The sequence below is a fragment of the Bufo bufo genome, chromosome 2, assembly GCF_905171765.1.
Source record: "Bufo bufo chromosome 2, aBufBuf1.1, whole genome shotgun sequence".
NCBI lineage: Eukaryota > Metazoa > Chordata > Amphibia > Anura > Bufonidae > Bufo > Bufo bufo.
In genome coordinates this window covers 537,171,922-537,186,149 of record NC_053390.1, presented here as the reverse complement: position 1 = coordinate 537,186,149, position 14,228 = coordinate 537,171,922, and the positions used below count along the sequence as shown (strand labels likewise).

Here is a 14,228-nt window from a genome sequence, read left to right as displayed (position 1 = left end):
TCGTCCTTAAGGGGTTAAATCAAGTTTTTTTGTCATTTTGTTTAAAATTTTCCAACTTCCTATCTATATTTAAAAAAGACAATCCGAAAATTTTCTTCACACTGGCCACTACATTTAAAAAATGTCAATGTTCCTATTCTTTGAGAGCAGCCACATGGGCCACGGATAGTTTGGAGGGGACTTTATTAATTTCTATTGGAGAGTTTTCTTGGCATGCTCTGTGACTTGTTCGGTCCAGAGGGAGTAGATAGGTTGTGACATCACCTTTTGAGAATGGTGGATTCTGTGTTATATCTGTCATTGTAATCCTTCCGGTTTTGATGCACTGGCTCTTAAAAAGGTATGTGTACAGAACAGGACCTCTCAACATATTATGAGACCTAGTGACAATTATGGGTATTTAACAAAAAATAAGACAGTAACATGGAACATTAAATAATCACAAGAAATAAGAAAAAATTTGTTCAACATGAAAACATGAGCTACATGATAGGACATTTGCTGATGATACATTCCCTTTAAAATGCCAGGTAGAAGTGCTTACGCGGACCATGTCATCTTGGCTAGTGAATATGCAAATATGGCTAATGTGATATAAACTACAGTAACAATATATTGTTAAAAGGGTTGTATGGGACTTAAATATTGATGACCCATGCTCAGGATAGGTCATTAAATATCGAATCGTTGGGGTCCAACTCTTGGCACCATCATCGATCAGGTGTTGGAAGGGGCCTTGTCTTTGGCTTGTGATGTCTACACCGAGCACAGCTGCAATACCAAGCACTGTTGCTATACAATGCAAGGTGCTGTGTCTGGTATACTATGAAGAGGCTGCATCACTCCCCAGGACCCCAACCAATCTGATATTGATGACCAATCCTAAAGATAGGTTATCCATATTTATCGGTAATTCCCAGAAAACTCCTATAAACCTATTAGCTCAGTACAATAGTACAAAAGTGGAGCAGCAGCATGTATATGTAAAGCAGCACAACCAGGATTGCCAATCGGCCAGAAATTTCAAGAAGTGTGTATAAATAAGGGTCCATTCACACGTCCGTATGTGTTTTGCAGATCTGCAAAACACGGACACCGGCAATGTGCGTTCTGCATTTTTTGAGGACCGCACATCCCCGTCACTCTCATAGGACATGTTCTATTTTTTTGCGGAACGGAAGTGCGGATCTGCAAATGCGGATGCGGACAGCACATTCGGGCCCCATTGAAAATAAATGGGTCCGCACCTGTTCTGCAAAATTGCAGAACGGATGCGGACCCATTTTGCGGACGTGTGAATGGACCCTAAGGGACTTTTATCTAGTGTCCATGATTTTTTTGAGGCTGGTGGTAAGGGACCAGGTCCCTGCTGGCAATATGTTCTTATCAGTATACTCAGCTACAGAAATGTATTACTTGTAATCTTTATAATTTATTATGGTTTTCCAATTTACAGATAAAGCTGAGCCCAGGACCTTGTTATGACAGAGCCATGAAGCAAAATATTGCACATTTTGGAGTTGTCAATGGCTGGTCCAATTATGAGGAGCACAGTTTATTAATATGAGGGGATGTGGCTTCAATTATCATAAACATGACCCTGATAGCGGGACAGAGATTAAGATATAGGGGGGATTTATTAAAACTGACATTGTATACGTCAGTCTTAATTTGCCCTGTGCTAGGGGAAGATGAGACACATTATTAAGAGGTACAATAATAATAATATTGTTGCATATTCCACTGTCCGTGCATCAGAAATGAAATCTACTCTGGCCAGGAGCTGAAGTAGATATCTAACATAATGTGCAACAAGAGGTCCATGGCCCACATCCTCCCGCCTATGTCCCAACCACTTTTCAGAAAGAAAAGGCTAAAAAGTTAGTCTGTGATGTGGACCAAATATGCCCATTGAAGTCTATTGGTCCATGAAAAAACACTGACACAATATGCAGGGGCAGACTGGCCATAGACTCTACAGGGACTCAGCCCTCCTCAGGCCATCAGGTATGTAACGATCTAACAGCCTTAACATTAATTTACAAATAGGAGAATCAGGTACTTATGTACCCATTCAGATACCACATATGCCCTACTGCATTCAACTGTATCACCACTGGCAGGATGGTGATACAGTTTAATACTATGATGGCACAGGAGCCTATGGCTTCCTTTCCCGTCGTTCAACCTCATAGGAAGCAGGCCACTAGACTTCAAGCCTATGAAGCAGTGTATAAACGGCACAGGAACCCAGTCATCTCAGGATCCAGGCTGGAAGAGGCCTGTGGCCTGCACTGCATATGGTATGGCTGAGCCTGCCTACTTGTGTTGCTCCCACCTTCTGTCAATTTGTATGGGCCAATTATACTCTTTTTTCCAGGACCATTTTAAGTTGCCAGTCTGCCCCTGACAACACAGATGACATCTGTGTTCTGTCAGTGTTTCACAGACCATTAGTAGGAGAGGCTTTGGAAATTGATTTTCAGTTGAAAAGTATATGTGGAATACAGATGACATGCAGACCAAACAAGGATTCTTCATGGACATTTTTCACTGAGGAACCACTGACCATCTTGTCACAGATGTCATCATGGGCATGGAAATCTGAATGACACCTACTAGTCATAACAATTGCTGGAATCAGCTACAGACAATAGGTGGAAAGTGCCTATGGCTAAAAAGCTTTTGTAGTCTATGACCATCATTTTCTATCATGTGTTTATGAAAATCAACAACAATTCATGGTGGCTCCCTGGTTGGCACTGGTTCCTTGCAGCGCTGGGATCCTATGTTTGAATCGGGAACCCTGACCAGGATCATGTCCATCAATATTATTCTATCAATTTACTTCTATGGATGTATTTGGATAGGATTGGAATAATCTCTTATTTGACATCATGTGATATAGTCATACATGAGTATATTGTTATCTAGCTATTATTATCTAATTGAGTCTTTCACTTTAAGATGGACGTATTGGACCATATTCACACAACCGTATTTTTGGTCCTCACCCGATCCATATTTTTTTATGGATTGGATGCGGACCCATTCATAAAAAAAAAAAATCTGGACCACACACCTTGTCCTGTGTTCTGCAGCCCTGCAAAAAAAGATAGAACATGTCCTATTCTTGTCTGCAAAACATAGACATTGTCACAATGGGTCACAATTGTCACAAACGTCACACGGACATCATCCATATTTTTTGTGAATCTGCGTTTTGCAGACCGCAAAATACATACGGTCGCGTAAATACACCCTTATGTGCTCTAAGTGTATGCATGCCGATGACAGTTCAGTGAATCTAGCGATGTGCTTCCGGGATTTGGGCTCATGTGCCAGTGTGAGCAATCATATGATGGTGTGTATAGAAGCGCGGAAGAATGCACAGAAGTGTGTAGTTTATTTTTGAAAATGCCGGAATACAGGTGACTTATTTATTACGACTTCTACTAGTCGATTGGTGAATAGCGTCATATCTCCGCCCTTTGGATATTTAAATAATTGTCAATTATGAAGATGAGATAAAATATATACTATATTATGAATATGGGCACTATATTAATTGTGATAAGGGTACGATATAGTGAATATACTGTAGCATTTTTAATATAATCAATTTATGCATGTATTTCATGTATTTATGGTATGTATGAGTTAATGAGCACTTGATAATGTTCACTACATACCTATATGTATATAAGTATGGAGTTGTCAGTATTACATTGCTTATAAAAGATCCTGAGATAAGACTGAAACTTTGTGGCAGTAACATCGTTATATAAAGGTGTTTTTGTTGGACACTATTCACATTATAGAGCTGTAGATCTTCCTTTTTTGCGTCATGGAAGAAGAGATGGTTCTTATTATGATAATCAATAATTATATATATATATATATTGTAAGCATCTAAAGGGTGAGGTTATTGATGGTAAGTATGTGTCACTGAGGCTGCTGCTCTCAGTGATGTAAATCCCGGAGGTAAATGGCAACCAGTGATGTTAGATTGCTGAGTTTGTGGTAGCTGGAACTTGGGTCCAGGATTTAGGAGTGACTGAAGAGTTTGGGTGGGAAGGTCACTCCCGTACTCCATCTCCTGTGTTACCACCTCACCCAGCTGGAAGCTAATTTAAAAGACACACTGTCAGTATGTGTTTGGTGTTGGTCTGCAGAGGACTTAGGAGCATTCCTCTCCACAGTGTTCCTGAGAAGGAAAAGACAAGATTCTGCACAAAGGTGACTCCTGTATTTTGCCTGTTTAACAATTGAACTGTTATATGACACATGAGGGCTGAAGATAAGTGCTTTATGTGACTGAACTTTGATGGGCTGAAGCCAAGCCATCCTGTTGGACCAAATTTGAGTTGTGTTTTTTCCAATAAAACCCTTATGTTGCATCCAATCCTGCCGACTGCCTACCATTTGTACAGCCAATCTCCACATATGGTGGAGGATGCGGGCAAGTGGTTGCTAAGGGTAACGGCTGCATAATTTTTTTTTACTCTGTAACCGGCTTATGTCCTGGATAAAGGCTGCTACATTGTTGCCCAGTGAGACTCCTGCCATGGAGGAGCTGGTTAAGCAGTTTGTGCAGGTCAGTGCTGCCCAGCAGGAAACCAACCGTCTGTTGCTGGAACAGATCACAGTCCTGAGAGAGAGTGTGTCAGCTCAACCAAGGAATATAGAGGAATTAGCTGGGACTGTGAATGAAAAAAAAGCAGTGCACCGCGCCTTGCAAAAAATGACTCCAGATGACGACATAGAGGCCTATCTGGCGGTGTTTGAAAGGATTGTGGAAAGGGAGAAACTCCCTGTGGCTGAATGGACTGAGGTTCTGGCGCCTTATTTGACTGGACAGCCGCAAAAAGCATATTTTGATTTAACAGCAGAACAGGCCAAAGACTATGATATCCTTAAAGCAGAAATCATGGCCAGGCTGGGAGTCACCTTATCTGTGCGCGCTCGCAGAGTCCATGAATGGCGGTTTGAAGAGAAAAAACCGCCCCGCTCTCAAATGTTTGATTTGTTACACCTTGTGCGCAAGTGGCTACAACCCGAGACACTGAGTACAGCAGACATGGTCGAACGAATCGTGCTCGACCGCTATGTGAGTGGACTTCCTTGGGACATTCACCGCTGGGTTGCTCAGGGAGACCCCAAAACCCTGGATCAATTGGTTTCACTTGTGGAGCGGTTTACCACTACCGAGACCTGTCTGAGGCCTGAAGGTAAACCACAGCAGTTCGTGGGATCCTCTGGTGGTCGTCGACAGAGAGCAACCTCCACAGCCATTTCTACCTCTGAGCAGGAGGACCGAGCCAACAGACAAAGCCTGGGTGGCTCACCCCGGGGAAAGAGGTTTTTCATTCCAAGAAAGGTACCCTCCCGTTCTGAAGCCCCACTCGAAGGCCGACCTGACGTCCGTTGTTGGAAGTGTCAGCAACCAGGGCATATTGCAGCACACTGTTCCCAGGGGGAGGAGCCAATGGAGTGTGGTGCCACCCGCCGCCTCTCCATGTTTGCTCGTCCTGTTTGCAGTGCTACACCCCTGCAGGAACCAGGTCCCCAGGAGCGTCAACTCCAGGTAAACGGGGTTAGTGTTGTGGCCCTTTTGGACTCAGGTAGCCTGGTCACCCTCTTGTGTGCTGCCGTACCCCATGACCTGGTCATCCCTGAAAGGCGGGTGGGGGTGGTTTGTATCCAAGGGGACACTAAGCATTATCCGCTGGCCAAAGTGACTGTAGGGACTGGCTGCGGGACAGTGATCCATGAAGTGGGTGTGGTACCAGACTTATTACATCCATTGATTGTGGGACGTGATTTTCCGTTGTTCTGGGAACTCTGGTCTCATTCCCACTGTAATGATACGCCTGTTGCATGTTCACCTTCTTTCAGCCCAATTCCTTTAGGGGAAGAAGCCCAAACAGATGCTGTAGGGGTGACCAATGAGGTATCAGACAGTTTTCCCCTTGAAGTATTGGCTGGGGATGAGGGTGAGGAGTCTAACCCTGAGCAGAATGTACCAGACTTGGAAGTGTCACGGGAGAACTTTGGGACTGCTCAGTTACGAGACTCCACCCTGAAACATGCATGGGAAAATGTAACTGTACTGAATGAGGTACCTCAGGAGCCTAATGCTGATCAAAGGTTTCCTCATTTTGCTGTCAGTGATAACTTACTGTATCGTGTTACTAAGATGCGTAATGAAATTGTGGAGCAATTGGTGGTACCCATACCTTATAGAAGGATGGTCCTTGATATGGCCCACACCCATTTACTTGGGGGTCATCTGGGGACTGACAAAACAAAGGAAAGAATCCTGCAAAGGTTCTATTGGCCAGGTTGTTACCAAGAGGTTGAAAGGTTTTGTCGGTCCTGCCCTACCTGCCAAGTAACGGCTCCTGTGAGTCACTTTCGGAGCCCCTTGGTTCCCCTGCCAATAATTGAGATTCCATTTGACAGAATAGCTATGGATTTGGTGGGGCCGTTAGTTAGGTCTGCCCGAGGCCACCAGTATATTTTGGTAGTGCTGGACTATGCCACCAGGTATCCTGAAGCCATTCCGTTGCGGAATACCTCCTCCAAGTGCATTGCTCGGGAGTTGGTTCATATATTTTCCAGAACTGGCCTACCAAAAGAAATACTGACTGACCAGGGTACACCTTTCATGTCCAAAGTTATGAAAGAGCTTTGCAAACTGCTGAAAATTAAGCAGCTAAGAACCTCTGTATATCATCCCCAAACAGATGGCCTCGTAGAGAGGTTCAATAAAACCTTAAAGGGGATGTTGAGAAGGGTGGTAGAAAAGGATGGGAGGGACTGGGATTGTCTGTTGCCATATCTCATGTTCTCCATCCGAGAGGTCCCCCAGTCCTCCACTGGCTTCTCTCCATTTGAGTTATTATATGGGAGACATCCCAGGGGATTGCTGGATATTGCCAAGGAGACTTGGGAGAGTGAGGCTACCCCTTACAGAAGTGTGATAGAACACGTGGCCCAAATGCAAGATCGCATCAGCAGTATTATGCCCATCGTGAGGGAACACATGCAGAAGGCCCAAGAGTCCCAGAGCAGGGTGTACAATAGAGCGGCCCGGGTTAGGCAGTTCAACCCTGGGGACAGGGTACTGGTGCTGGTTCCCACGGTAGAAAGCAAATTTCTGGCCAAGTGGCAGGGTCCTTTTGAAGTAGTAAAAAGGGTTGGAGAAGTCAATTATAAAATACATCAGCCTGGGAAAAGAAAGCCCATCCAACTCTATCACGTCAATTTAATAAAACCTTGGAAGGATAGAGAGTCCCTGGTAGCGGCCACAAAACCCCAAATGGATTGTCGCACAGATATTGAAAAGGTTGCAATAGGTGACACCCTGTCCAAACCCCAAAAACAAGAAACCAAGGAGTTTCTACAGCAGAACAGGGATATTTTTACGGACCTGCCAGGCACTACAGATGTCATTCAGCATGATATAGTCACTGACCCCGAGGTAACGATAAACATTAAACCATACAGAATCCCTGAGGCTCGGAGACAAGCGGTCTCTGAGGAGGTAAAGCGTATGTTAGCTCTGCAGGTTATTGAGGAATCCAAAAGCGGGTGGTCCAGCCCCATTGTATTAGTGCCTAAGCCAAATGGGACCTGGCGGTTCTGCAATGACTTCCGCCGTCTAAATGAAGTCTCTAAATGCGATTCCTATCCTATGCCCCGGGTGGATGAATTAATTGAAAGGTTGGGACCAGCTAGGTATATTACCACACTTGACCTCACCAAGGGGTACTGGCAGATTCCCCTATCAGAGGAGGCAAAGGAAAAGACTGCCTTCTCCACCCCAGACGGGCTCTTTCAATATACCAGGATGGCCTTTGGGTTACAAGGGGCACCCGCCACTTTCCAGAGAGCGATGGACAGGGTCTTGGGCCCCCATAAAAGGTACGCAGCAGCATACTTAGACGATATCGTGGTCTTTAGCACGGACTGGGAATCCCATCTAGGTAAGGTACAGGCCGTACTGGATTCCCTCAGGAAAGCTGGCTTTACTGCTAACCCGGAGAAGTGCGCTATTGGGTTAGAGGAGGCTCGCTATCTGGGGTATATTGTAGGTAAGGGCACAATAAGACCACAGGTAAACAAAGTGGAGGCAATTCAGAAGTGGCCACAGTCTCGGACAAAAAAACAGGTGAAGGCGTTCTTGGGGATTGTTGGCTATTACCGCAGATTTGTCCCGAACTTTGCCTCCATTGCAGCACCATTAACAGACCTCACGAAAGGGAGAAAGTCAGTAATGGTCCAGTGGTCTCAAGAGACAGAAAAGGCGTTTCAGGACCTTAAAAAAGCCCTATGCAGTCAGCCTGTGCTGATCGCACCAGACTTCTCAAAAGAGTTTATTGTCCAGACCGATGCCTCAGAGGTTGGTTTAGGGGCAGTAATGTCACAAGAGGTAAATGGGGAAGAACACCCCATCATATATTTGAGTAGAAAACTCACCTCCTGTGAGAGAAACTACTCAATAGTGGAGAGGGAGTGTTTGGCAATAAAGTGGGCCCTCGTGGCTTTGAGGTACTATTTGGCAGGTAGGAAGTTCCGCTTGGTATCTGACCATGCCCCTTTAAAATGGATGTGCCGAAATAAAGGAAACAATGCAAGGGTGACACGGTGGTTCCTGGAGTTGCAGGACTTTAATTTTGTGGTAGAGCACAGGGCAGGGAAGCTTCATGTTAATGCTGATGCCTTGTCAAGGATTTACTGTCTATCAGGGTCAAGTGCCCAGTCCCCTGGCCTTGGGCAGAGGGGGGGGATATGTAAGCATCTAAAGGGTGAGGTTATTGATGGTAAGTATGTGTCACTGAGGCTGCTGCTCTCAGTGATGTAAATCCCGGAGGTAAATGGCAACCAGTGATGTTAGATTGCTGAGTTTGTGGTAGCTGGAACTTGGGTCCAGGATTTAGGAGTGACTGAAGAGTTTGGGTGGGAAGGTCACTCCCGTACTCCATCTCCTGTGTTACCACCTCACCCAGCTGGAAGCTAATTTAAAAGACACACTGTCAGTATGTGTTTGGTGTTGGTCTGCAGAGGACTTAGGAGCATTCCTCTCCACAGTGTTCCTGAGAAGGAAAAGACAAGATTCTGCACAAAGGTGACTCCTGTATTTTGCCTGTTTAACAATTGAACTGTTATATGACACATGAGGGCTGAAGATAAGTGCTTTATGTGACTGAACTTTGATGGGCTGAAGCCAAGCCATCCTGTTGGACCAAATTTGAGTTGTGTTTTTTCCAATAAAACCCTTATGTTGCATCCAATCCTGCCGACTGCCTACCATTTGTACAGCCAATCTCCACAATATGTATATATTAGATATATATTGTATAAATCCATATCTATTCATACCGTGTTAACTATTTTAAATATTTACTAGGTTGCTCATTAAATTAATTACTGCAATTGCAGGAAATACTTGCACTGGGCTTGCTGCTTGAGATAACTCTAATTATATGCTGGCAGATAGGGATAGTTCTCCACCTCTGCTCAAAAAAGCAAGCCATTCGTATAGAGAATACACTGTCATACCTCCCAACTTTTGAAAATCACAAGGAGACGATATACGTAAAAAGTGATTTATAAGATGTGAAGACGGAAACACACATTCACAAACAGAATACGATCAAGCGCATCAAAAAGTTACAAGGGAGGGTCCAAATCCAGGGCAATTACAGGGTTAACGGTGATTAGTGAAGCAGGCACTCCTTGGATAAGGGAAAAGTAGGCAATACATAGCAATGCTACGGCACCTAGCCAAATGCAAAATATGTGTTGGAAACCAGAGCACCTGAATCAGCCTTTAATAAAACAAACATGCCTTTGATAGTTATGTGTAACTAGTAGGAGCATTGTTTAATATTGAATATCATAAGACAACACCTTACAACATCCATCACAGAGCTGACACATTAAACAAAGATGGCTGTATGGCCATACTGGCGACCCAGCTAGTTATTTATTGTATGACTATGACATCTATTATGATGGAGAGTGGTCCTGAGAAATTGAAGCTCTGGAGCTTTTCAGTATGCAAAAACCAGTAACCGTTTGTCGGCCCAGTAAGGTACCATCAAAAAGGTGTGGAGGTCTTATTTACCAGAGGTGGCCGTTATCCATGGCAGCAGCTCCCAAGTCACAGGGGATATTGTGCCACCTGTGACTGATCCTTTTTAGTGTAGACACAGCAAAAAATACAGTCAGCTCAGTAATAACGTATTACATCTATGATATTTATCTATTTCTGTCTGTCTCTCTATCAGTCTATCTGTAGACTAGCGATAATCCATTGTTCTATTTAGATAAAACAGAAGATAAACATCTAAAACTCTTCATCGTGAGGCAGAAGAGACGCAGATTAGCAGCACAGCATTTTTCATAAAGTCTTCCAGGTATCATACTTAAAGAGCTTTTACCTCAGGAAGAGAATCTCGTCGCCAGCTCTTTTTGAGCTTCCATCCTCTGTAAAATGAACTTCCAGCACCACGGTAGACTGGCAACCTCCACGCAAGCATGAGAAACCAAACACTGGACCAGAAATCAAACAGTTACTAGTGACGAGGCACAACAAAGCACACGCCAGGTACAGGTGTCTAACAGCAGAACACCTTCAGCATGAAATCAGTAGCAGCACAGTACAAAAGGCAGTTCAAATTACTGCTCAGCGGCCAGCCAATCCTCAACGAGGCAGGTCTTGCTGAGAAGAAACCGTGACGTAAGGGGAAGTGCTCCAGCAGAAATGAAAAGGAATTCAGTTTCAGTAAGGATTTTCTATTTCAGAAATCAACTGCTGTTTCAAAGGGAAGAAACCATAAAAACTTCGGACAGACATGACATCTTCTGCATAACCTGTTTCCACATGAATCAGTTTATGTAGAAGGACTTATCTTCATCTTATAACCAAAGCATCTGACCATCTCAAGCGATCGGAGGGTGTTAACCTCTTGTTGTCCACACACATCTTATTATCATTAAATGGGTTGGCCACTTTCTGACTACTGTTGACCAGTGTGTATGTAAGATGACTATATGGCACCTACTAATATAGCCTTTGTTGATATTATGTACCGTTTGCTATATTTCATAAGCCATGTCTGCCTAGAGGTACTCTCCATAAGATGGCTGCTGATGGAGAGTCACGTGACCAGAGACATCAATTAGCTTCCTCCTTTCAAAGATACTGCACCTGCATCAGGTGGATGGCATTGTTGATGCCGCTGTTTTCACTACTCTCAAATCTGGTGACCTCTTGGAAGGGCCTGAGTTTGTGAAATGCCTTCCTGATGATTTGCCACTGCCTGGGCTCAAAATAACACATGCTCCCTGCTGTGGTGGTCTGGTGCATGATGTAATCATTCACCACTTTTTAAAGCTCATACAGGCGGTTCACTAGATGCAAGATGGAATACCATCAAGTTGGAACCTCGCAAATCATGTGGTGCAAAGGCAGACCATTCTGTCGCTGCAAGTCCAGGAGAAACACATAAGAACAGCTGAAGTCCACACACTCTCCTGGACATGGTTAGACAGATGGCCCTGCTGACATTGCTGGTCATTTCAATTTTCCCATTTGAGCCTGTAATGTCTAAATATATGATAAAGGAATGCCACAGTTCCTACACCGGTGCCTAAATATCCATATTTTGTTCTCTGCCTGCATAGCTTGCACACAGAGATGGTTTTGTCAGCCAGCATTTTTCGAAGAATTCCCCCACAGGAGATGCCCAACAGAGCTGTCACCACATGAGCTTTCTCTAGGTCTGAAACATTTTTCACCAGACTCCAACAGTAGCATCACCTGCTCCCAAACTGACCACAGTAAAAGTAGATATGCCCCTGGCATTTTTTTTTTAGATGTCTTGGCCATATGTCAGCTCCCCCCTTTATTGCCACCACAATCCTCCTCCTCTGATGTTATCACCTCTTTGATGTCATGGACTTCTTGACCTTTCTAATGTTTTTCATCTCTATATTGGCCCCAAGTACCAGTACCACCACGGCTACCAGTGTCCCTACCACCACCATGGCTACAAGTGTCACGGCTTCCACCATCAACACAGCTTTACTGTACATTTCAGTCATCATGCCACCCCCCTCCTCCACCTTAATTTCCTCCTTCTGATATTCCAAATGCTGAATGTTCTCATACAACTTACCACCAGGAAGACTATATGAAATATTTTCCTTAGCACCAGAGGTATTGACTCTTAGGACAAAAGAAGGCTGCCAACTAGGAGGGATAGTGATGATGGCAAATAAATGCTTCTATCAGAACTCATATTAACTGTTAAGGGCAATAAACAGAAGGAATGCGAGCTACAAGGTACCAAAATGTGAGGCAAAGAAGGGTCCAAGACAAGCCAAAGTCAGAAACACAGGAATGCAGGGACAAGGGAGAATGGAGTAAACACTAAAGAGCCCCAAAAGACTAATTTGCAATGGTCAAAAGCATTAGGGGGTTTAAATACAGAGCCAGGTCCCTAGACCAGAACCTGATTGGCTAGTGAACCGACTCTCCCATAGGTCAGCATAACAGCAGAGCATGTAATTGAGCAGATAGGCTGTCATTAAGCCCACTGCTCATCTCCCCCAGCGAATGCGTGCTGTGGAGAGAAAGAAGAGCGTTTCGCTCTGAAACTAAGGAAGTGGTTGCATCACTGGGGGTGTTGCTCAGCGTGTCTCTCCCGGCGTGCTGGTGCCGGAGCTGAGGATTTTACCACTGGAGCCTGGACAGGTAAATTTCTTACATTGCCCCCCCCCCCTCTTAAGAGGGGCCACCGGACCCTCAACATAGGGAGCAGGCTTCAATGGGAACTCGAGATGAAACTTCCTTATTAAACGAGGAGCATGAACATCCTGAGCAGCGACCCATGTTCTTTCCTCAGCACCATTTCCCTTCCAAAGGATAAGGTACTTAAGGGAGCCTGAACAATATGAGAGTCAAGAATGTTGTCCACCTCATACTATAATTTGCCTTGGATTACAACAGGATCAGGAGATTTAGCTGGAGTAACCACAGGAGGAATGTATTTCTTAGGCCTCATGCACATGGACGTTTTTTTTTGCGGTCCGCAAAAACGGTTTCCGTTGTTCCATGATCCGTGTCCGTTTTTTTTCTTCCATGGGTCTTCCTTGATTTTTGGAGGATCCACGGACATGAAAAATGAAAAAAAAAATCTAAGTCAAGTTTGCCTTTGAAATGATAGGAAAAAACGGACACGGATCACGGATCACGGACGCGGATGACAATCTTGTGTGCATCCGTGATTTTTCACGGACCCATTGACTTGAATGGGTCCGTGAACCGTTGACCGTGAAAAAAATAGGACAGGTCCTATTTTTTTCACAGCCAAGAAACACGGATCACGGATGCGGCTGCCAAACAGTGCATTTTCCGATTTTTCCACGGACCCATTGAAAGTCAATGGGTCCGCGAAAAGAAATGGAAAACGGAACAACGGACGCGGATGCACACAACGGTCGTGTGCATGAGGCCTTAAGCAATGAATTATGGAAAGCATTATGTATCCTGAATGAAGATGGTAATTCAGGATGGAAAAATACCAGGTTTATTATAGAGGTAATCTTATATGGACCAATAAACTTAGGAGCAAGTTTACCAGATGGGACCCTAATGCATAAATTCTTAGTAGAATGTCATAGAAGTTCTCCCAAAACAAAATACAGACCCAAGTAATGCTTCTTATTGGCTTGTTTATACTGGATGCTTTGAACTTTTTCCAGGCTTTTGCAAGCCTGGGCCCAAACTGTGCACAGATCATTCATAATGTCATCCACCGCAGGACTTACAGAACTGAACATAGAAACACAGATTAAACCCATAATTACAATAATAAGGTGAGAGTTGTTGATAGCAAACTCAACTACAGATAGAAACCTTTTCCATTTATTTTGACAATCAGATACAAAGAATCTCAAGAACTGTTCCAAAACCTGGTTGACCCTTTCAGTTTGATCATTTGTCTCAGGATGGAACGCCGAAGAGAAGGAGAGTTTGATTCCCAACCTTTTGCTAAATTCTCTCCATAATTTAGAGACAAACTGTACCCCGTATCAGAGACAATGGACTCAGGAATCCCATGAGGTTTAAGAATATTATCAACAAAAAAAAATTGTTAATTTCTTAGCATCAGGGAGCTTCTTTAATGGAACCAGATAACACCTAGGAGGAG

The 14,228-nt window shown here is 44.1% G+C and overlaps 1 protein-coding gene across 7 annotated transcripts in view; it reads right to left on the bottom strand.

Annotated features, from left to right (window-relative positions):
- Nucleotides 1-14,228, bottom strand: part of SHROOM3 (shroom family member 3) — a 432,673-nt gene that overhangs the window by 221,239 nt on the left and 197,206 nt on the right. For 2 of the 7 annotated variants that reach the window (XM_040418015.1, XM_040418013.1), the window contains exon 1: nucleotides 10,452-10,635. The exons of the other annotated variants lie outside the window; for them this stretch is intronic. The gene's annotated coding sequence lies outside the window, so the exon portion shown is untranslated. Of the gene's footprint in view, nucleotides 1-10,451; nucleotides 10,636-14,228 lie in introns of those variants that run through there. 7 annotated transcript variants of the gene reach the window in all.